This window comes from Calypte anna, chromosome 1, assembly GCF_003957555.1.
Source record: "Calypte anna isolate BGI_N300 chromosome 1, bCalAnn1_v1.p, whole genome shotgun sequence".
NCBI classification, from domain to species: Eukaryota; Metazoa; Chordata; class Aves; order Apodiformes; family Trochilidae; genus Calypte; species Calypte anna.
In genome coordinates, this window is record NC_044244.1 from 52602841 (window position 1) to 52611472 (window position 8632).

The window sequence follows — 8632 nt, forward strand, 5'->3', positions numbered from 1 at the left end:
AGCCAGAAAATCCGTGGCCATTGGTGCGTTTTTACACATAATTAGGCCAATTTGTGCATGGTGACATAGCAGCCATTCCCTTGCATGTCTTGTCTCTTCTCCACCTCCAGTTTTGTCTCATTTCTAGTTTCTCCATGAGTGGCAGTTTTGCTTGGTTCAGAGGGCTTTTTTTTTTGCCCTTGTACATCTAGTTTTGATTAGACAAATCTAACTGTGGCTTCTCAGTTTCCTTCTTGGGTTTGCTGAGCTCATAGCCTCTGCTCCTAGCGTAAGGAGGGGCAGGAATAAATGGTCTTGGGGCTTTGTGAATATGGACGTAACAGTGACTTTCAGCTCCTGGATATTTATATGCTGCAGTAGCTGATGGCTCTTATTAATGCTTGAATTGATTTTAGAGCAGCCTTGGAGGCAGATGCTACTACAGGCAGATGCTTCACAGTCTGACACATTCTTTGTTGGACTTGGGAAGGATGATTCAGTGTGGGAGGAAACAGTGCTGGGCTGTGCATCTCTGACGGCTGGACAATGGTGCACAACAAAAACGAGCTCTGCTGGGGTTGATCAGAGCTTCAAGTGCTTGTTGGAAAGTTGGATCTTTGGGTCAAGGTGGTGTTCCTGGAATCTGCATCTCCGCAGTGCAGGGGTACCTGAGACAGGGCATCTCAAACCTTGGGAGAAATTAATGCATAGATTATAAAGAGGTGTGATCTAATCGGTAGAGTGCCCCCATGCTGTTTATTTTGTTGCTAAATTAAATTTTGTCTCCACAGTCCCTGCATTTCATCTGGTTGCTCTGCCACAGAGAGAGAAAGGACAAGATGTATTTGTAAATGCTGTCTAGGGGGAGACTGTCAGGGCTGAAGTAATCACAAATGTCCTGAAACCAGGTGGGGACTGTTGGGGGGATGTGTAGGCACTGTAATCATCCCTCTGGGCCAAAATGATCTGCAGTGAAAGAGTTAAGAAATTCTTATATTCAACCAGCCCTTGGCTATGTCCAGTCAGAGACCTTGGGAGTCCTGCTCTGCACAGGGTTGTGTGAGCCAGTATGCGCCCGCACTGTTCTCTCAAGTGCCTCTGAATATGACTGTGTCCAATTGATGCAGTCCCTGCAGCAAACACACCGATCTCTGCCTCCAGAACCTGCTTGGTGGACCATGACAGCTGTGTCCTGGAGTGGGAGGAAGGTCTCCAGCACTGTTGTGAAGTGCTGGACAGTGTGAGAGATGGAGTCACCTGGGCGGCCAGTGTGAGCTGGCCTGCTAAGCAAACCCATCATTGAGAAGAAGAGTGCAGCATTGCACTACACCATGTTTTAGGATGGTTGCAGACTCAGGAAGACCATTTTGTGTTGTCTCCTGGCTGGTTCATGCTGATCTGGTTTCTATTCACCCCCATGAATTTCAGTAACTTACCTAAGCCATCATTTGCTGCAACACAGGAAGAACTGACATAGCCACAGAGCCTTTAGTTGGAAATCATACAGGACTGAGATCTCTTTGGGTACGTGTGTGCATGTGCATGTGTTGTAAAACGGGACAGGCAAATGGGCAACATTGCCCTCTTCTGGACTGTCTGTCAGGACTGGAGGAGCATCTCTGGTGAAACTGCATCCTGACAGATGAGTCCTGTTTCCATTGCCAAAGTAACATCCTTTCTGAGCCTTGATTTCCTATCCCAATACTGTTGGCTTTTACAACAGCCAAGTCAGATTAGGGAACACTATTGCTCCCGGGACCTTTAGTCTCTGGAATACCTGAGCAACTATGACTACTCAGGATCAGGCCATATAAAGTTGGCTCCAATGGTACCAGTAACCAACAGTTCTCAAGGTCAGTGAGCAAATGGATGAGGCTGTGAGGATCATGCCCATCCTTGGCAGAGGAGAAGAGGATGTCACTGAACAACTTGTCATCCTTGGAGGAAACACAAAGAGAGAGAAGGCGAACCTCAGTGCCCTGAGAGTGAATGATTTAGGAGTGAAAAGATAAGAGAGATGGAAGGAGGACTTGAAGACACAAAGAACAGGCTCATAATCATAGTTAAGATGATGGATGGATTAGTAACACTGATGCTGCACTATATGGCCAGACTCAAGATTCTGCCAAAGGCTTGGTGGGACTATGGCAGGGTACAGAACTATTCCATTCCTTGGCTTCCCAAGTATACAGCAGGGATATGTGACTTTCCTTCTCTCATCAAGCTCTCTGGGACAAGATCTCTCTCTAACAATACAGTTATATGATACCTCTTGCAGTGGGATTGCCAGGCAACTCAGGGACTGATAGTTAACACATCCTTGAAGAAGGAAGGAACAGCATCCAAAGTAAGTCTGATTAGCTGTACTGGTGACTCGCTAACCAAGGAAGAAGCAAGCAGGGGCTCAGCCAGTGCTACTGTGGAAAATGGATCAAAAACCTCATCACTTTTTAAATAAGAAACACTTTAAAAAAAAAAAAAAAAAGCATTCAGTTCCATCTCTCTGTGTATGTCACTAGAAAGGGAATCATTAAGAATTCATTGCAACTTCTGCACCCAATTTTCCGGCCCAATGCCTTGTCCCGCTTGTCTTGCTCCAGCTCCAAAGACAGTGGAGGCTTTGCCATGAGTATCGAGAGACAAACGGGACCTGAATAACAAGATGGAGCTTGAAGAAAGGGAGGAGGGAGCTGGAGACCTCTGTCATGAAGTGCCTGAAGGAGGAAGAGCCCAGCCAGGCACAGAACATGAGAAAAAGCCAGGTTTGCCCGCAGACTTGTGAGCAGATAGACACAAGCCTGGTCTTGGTGCCTCCTGTTACCTGCTCACGTGGTCCTAGGGATTTCCTACTATTTTGTTCTTTCCCTTCCTGAACATCTGGAGTTTATCTAGTGGGTGAGTTTAAGGGTGAAGATTACTGGGGATTTCTAACAGTCTAAAATGGCCAGTGTGCTGTTGGAGCAAGGTCCCGAGCTGCAGGACAGTGAAGCAGTAGACAAAAATGGCCAAGCCAAGCCAAAATGTGTCATAGGATGGATCCATTAGGGCAGAGAGGTGCTAGGCCTTGCAGGTTAAATCTATAAAGTCTGAAGAGACTGTACCTGTTGTGTGCCTTCAGCCTAGAAGCAAAGTGGCTGCTTAGTGTAATGATATTTGCTTTTCTGGAGGAGAAGAGGTTTCATTCTGGGATTTGCTCAGGCTGGGCATTGCATTAGAAGACACATGAGATCCTGTCTTCTTAACCCTTCTTGACAAGGTGGGGAAAGATCTGTTGCATCTGCTTCTCTGCTGTACATTTCTATCTCTGTCTTATATCACCACCATCCACCAGTGCTCCTGCCTATGACATCCATTTCTCTTTGCTTCTCAAGTAGCAGCCAGGGAGATAATTGGTATTTTTGACACTGTCTGTTGAACACTTTGTGGCAGGAGCTGACAGGATAAAGCAGTGAATTAGACAATTAGGGTTAATTAGAGGCTTTCTAGGGCTATGTTACCAAACCCCATGAGAATGGCGCCCTGCTTTCAAGGCCACAGTAGGGAACAGTGCCTCTGGGGGACAGGAAAGGAGTAAGGAGGTGTCAGTGGCATTGATAGTGGCTGTGGTGGCTAGGAAAAGGTGTTCCAGCTCCTTAATGGCATAGGAGGTGCTGGGGTGGAGCAAACAGCTCTCAGGAGACTGAGGAGCAAGACTGGACACAGACTGCAGTGGGGCAGTGGTGGGGACAAGGTGGTAGTGAAAATGCAGCTGCCAGGTAAAGAGCCAGTTCTCAGCACCAGCTGGTGGGGCTTCAGCTTTTGCTGCAGCAATAGCAGTGGCTCTCTGAAAGCCAGCAGGTAAAAAGAGACCCTGAGAAGGCAGATCAGCATGGTCTGGTCTTGAGGTTGAATGACTGATGTGTTGGAGATGGAGGGTTTTTTTAACTATAGAGCTGTGATGTGACATTGGAGGATTAACTGGATGTCAGGTTCCTCAGTGGACCTCATTCCTCTTTCCACTGCTGCAGGGAGCTGAGCAAGGCAGAACCTGCCAGGGCAACATCCATTGAAACAAAGGTTTGAGTGACCTCTGAAAGGCACTCGGCCACCCACAACTGCCAGATGGCAACTCTGTCCCAACACTCACAGCCTGCTTCTGTACAAAGGCATGAAGAGTCTTTCCTGCTTCTGTAAGGTCAGGCTGCCTGTGACTGAGTGTGCAGTGGAAGAGAGCACCAGTCCAGAGGTGGGGTGTGAGAGGTAGAGAGATGATTCTCCCGGCTTTGCTTTCCCCATTGTCCCAGAGCTGCTCTGTCTGCACCTGCCTCCACTTTGTCAGTGCTAGGCTGCTTGAGTCTGGGGATGATAAAGACACACTGCTCCCTCACTCTCACCCAGATGCTCAACAGAGAAGGGAGCAGTGATTTCTCCAGTCCTGTTGTGCAGTCAGTGGACCTGAAGGTGAGACTGCCTGAGGCAGGTTAGCCAGCCTGTGAAGGAGGTGTAGATGACAGCTCTTCTTCCTACATGCAATTGTTGCCATGTAAGGACGCTCTGAAGAGGTCACATTTTCCAGCACAGCCTCTGTACACACCCGCACACTCTCAGAGGAACTGGAAACTTGTCTTGTTGCTAGAAGGCCTTGGGGTGATCACTGGTATATACAGAGTCTTTCCTCAGAAGAGTGTAAGTTTCAAGATCACTACATCTGTGAATTTACACTGCTACAGACCTTCTGAATGTGAAGAAAGTGAAGAATTCCCTTCTGGGATGGACTTTTCTGGTTCTCTTGGAAAGTCACATCCCTTATGCCCCAAACAGACCTCATGAAGTGTCTTTGGGAAATGGAAGATTTGTCTCTCTCACTTTCTCTCCACATCACTAAGTTCCAAGTATCAGTGTGGTGTATGGAGGGAGGCAACACATGATGGCAATCAGACCTCTGGGCTTTTTCTGCCTGACTGTGTGAACAAGACATGAGTTTTCTCACCTCAGCTTTATCTTCCAGGCCATCACCTCTCTCCTTTTTTCTTTCATACTGTGTTTTTCTCACAATTCCCACCCATCTCTCCCTTCACACTTCCCATTTTTCCTGTTTTCTCTGTTCCTTACCTTCCTTGACTGTTCCTCACCTTTCTGTTCCTTAGAAAAGCATTACTTCCTCCATCTCTACACTTTTTCACTTTCCTGATGCTTTCACTTAGCACCTTCCATCTGTTGTATTTTTCTCATTTCTCCATCTCCTTCCTTCAGTTCAACCCGTTCTGTCTCCTCCTGTGTCTACATATTTTCTTCCCTCATAAAAAATCTAATATAATTCTTCACATCTTGAATTATCCAAACCTGCAAGGAAGTGATTTCCCACAGGAAAACAGAATATGAAAAATATCTTTGTTCACCAAAAATTAAATATTGACCACTGGAAAAACCCCCAAAAATGAAAAAAAGCCATCTCATTGCTAAAAAAGTCAAAACTTGTCTGAGCAAGTATGCACCACTAGGATTTGAGCATTGCTGCACCAGTGTGGCACAAAAAATCTGATAAGATTCTTAGCCAAACATGCACTGCAGTGGGGCCAGCCTAGACTGCACCGGGGTGGAATCTGAGATGCAGCTGAGATACAGTCAGTGTGTGTAAGAAACTTAATATTATTGTCTCTTTTGCACACACACAGAGATACCTTGTTCCCCCTCAGCCCTACATCTTTGTCCTTCTAGGCTGGGCCAGGAAAGAAATTTAATTTTAAAGAGAAAATCCTACCGAACACTGGACCTTGCCCTCATATTAAACAGGGGCTGCTATAAAGTGAAGGTACAGCTCTTCAACATGAGGTTTGGAAAAAGGAAATGCAGCCCATGGAGCTGTTGGATACTCTCTACTTCAGTTACATCTGAGGTGATGTCTCTGCCCAAATTACCCCAGCTGTGACTCTTCCAGAAATGGCCTTGATTGAGGGGTAGTAAAAGAAGGGCTAGGCTCATTCTAATTCAGTGCCATACCACCAGAAATACAAACCTGATGGACACTCAGAGCATGCCTGGAAAGTATTTCCACGAGGGATCAGGCATTTTCCCTTACAAATGGTCCTGCCAGATCCCCAGCTCTGTCTTGGTTCCTTATTGAATGCTCTCAGCTGCAATCAACTTCTACAAGCTGATCCCAGAGATGACCTACTGCAGTGTCTGGACATTGCCCACAGGCTGGAATTTCTTAACAAAGACTTTAGCACAGAGGAAGTCTAGTAGATATGGGCAGGGGCATCACCTCAGAAATGACAGAAGAAGATAAAGTAACATGTTGTTCTTACAAGCAGGGGACAGACACAGCACCTTTCAAGGTTTCTAAGCAGGGCAAAGAAGGATTTGTCTCAACATACAGTTGCTCAGTCAGAGAGTAGCTTTGGTGGGCAGAGAAAGAAAATCTCAATGAACCCTTCAGACCTTTGTGTTGCAGTGATCTATTAAGCAAACCATATCTCTGTGTATAGCAAGCAGAGGCTTAATCCCACATAGTTCTGGTATTTTTAGCAGCTTATTCCTGGATAGGATAACTGGGCACTTTTTTTTTTTTTTACTTCACTTGCAGGAACCCTGCAGCCAGACTGCAAAGATTCCTAGTAAATAGGAAGATCTCAGGTGAAAATCAAAGTCTCTGAGTGCTGCAGTGAGAGACACAAACTGTGTAATTAAAAGAAAAATGTCTTGGGATATAGCTGAACCAGCTGTTCTACAGCTGGGTCTTCAGTTAATTCCTCGTGTGCCTGGATTGGTATCTATCAAGGTGCACAGAGAGGCAAAGGCTTCTCCTTTGCCAGTGCTTGGCACTTCATGTGATGGTGACAGAGCAGTGTTGGGCCTTGGAACAGGCTGCATGCAGACAGAAGACTGGGGAAGGGATGATGGCAGCAATGCAGTGTGCTTGCTAGCATAGAACTTCAGATTGTGTGGTCTTGTCTGCAGAGCATCAGGTCTCTTTTCTTTACCAGGATGTCACAGCCCAAGCTGAGTGGTATAGTTTGGGACACAGTATCTCCCAGCAACATGGCCTGTGGATCAGCTGCCAACTTGTGCTGTTCTGGAGTCAGATCCTACTATGATCAGGGGCTGCATGTGTGAGGAGCATGTGCTCTCCACCTGCTATTACAAATGAAAGGGAGTTGGTGGGTGGGAAAGGATTCCATTTATGGGTCAACTCTTTCCCTCAGCTTCTGCTGACACCCCTTGGAACAACCTGGGCAGAGAGATCACTTGGGTCTGTACTGAAGTTCCTTGCACAGAACACATCCAAGAGGCTTTTGTCAAAAACATTCCCTGCAGAAAGCCATGATGTTAGGGTCACTTGGCTTCCAGATGGGGCAGCCCACATAGCTACTCCTCTACTGCTGGCATCACAGGCAACAAAAAAGCCTGGTGAAAGAAGGCAAATGTTTTTTGGTGTCTGTATATTCATCCCCAGGTAACCACCAAACAGATGGGGCAAATTTATCTGCTCAGGGGATATGACCTTTCTTCAAATTAAGGAAATGTTTTGTGGAACCACAGCATAAAAATTGCCATATCAGCATGAATCAAAGATGCTTGCATCTTCTTCTCCACTGGGGATCCTAAAATTGCAAATGGTCTGAAGAAGGCAAGCAGGGCAAAAATACTGACTATTCCTTGTAACATGAGAACACTGAGTATCCTTGAAATGACCAGACATTGGAGAGAAAATCCAAGGAAACATCATAGTACAGAAATAACTTGTGAAACTCCTTGCCAAAGTGTTTTTATCAAATTTCTGTAAGGTATTTCCCAATCAAAATTATTCTATGATTGATTCTGTAAATCCTTAAACTGCTGGTGGTCAGTATCAGTGAAAAGAAAACTGAACGCCCAAGCTCTGTTCTTGCCCAGCCATCTACCCCTTAACATCATCATTGACTTGACTGGGACATGCAGACCTTCATGCTGATCCAGTACATCCATTTTTCTGCACCTTTGCACATCTTATTCAACCCCTGTCAACCTTTAGCCAAAGTCTACCCAGCAAGGTTGCTGCAGTGGTCTGAAATGCCAGATACCTCTTAGCCTGATGCTAATATCATCTGACAGACCTGATGGGAAAACAACTGCATCTGAAGCTTTCCAGCATTGCAGCAGTGAGACTCACAGTTTCAGAAAAGAATTTCTGCAGCTGCTCTTGACAGTTCTCCCAGCACACAGCAAGTGCTTGCAGAAAATTCAGGCCTTGTAACTATTTGGCATGGACTGAAAGGGCAAGTAGAATACTCAGGTAGAAAATATCTGAAATGAACACAGAAGCAATCAGACAAACGAGCAGAAGAAAGAGCTACATTTAGCTCGGGCTTCTCATCGAATAAAATCACGTAAGTCAGGACAGTCCAAGAGACATGCTTGCTGTCGGCACCACAGTCTTCCCAACCACCATGGTCAGCATCTGGGCTGGTGTTGTGACCTAACCCAGGCACATCAGATAACGTAAAAGAGAGGGAACCGTGGTACCAGGGCAGTTGAATCCTCTGAGCAGCAAAATTTTCCTCATGATGAGAGTGCTGATGTCAGCGACTGCTGACACTGGACTGTGTGTGTGTGGAGTGGTAGGATAGAAGAAATCAGGATTTTATTGGTGAAATTAGACAAAGAAACTGAAATATATGGCTTCATGACCTAA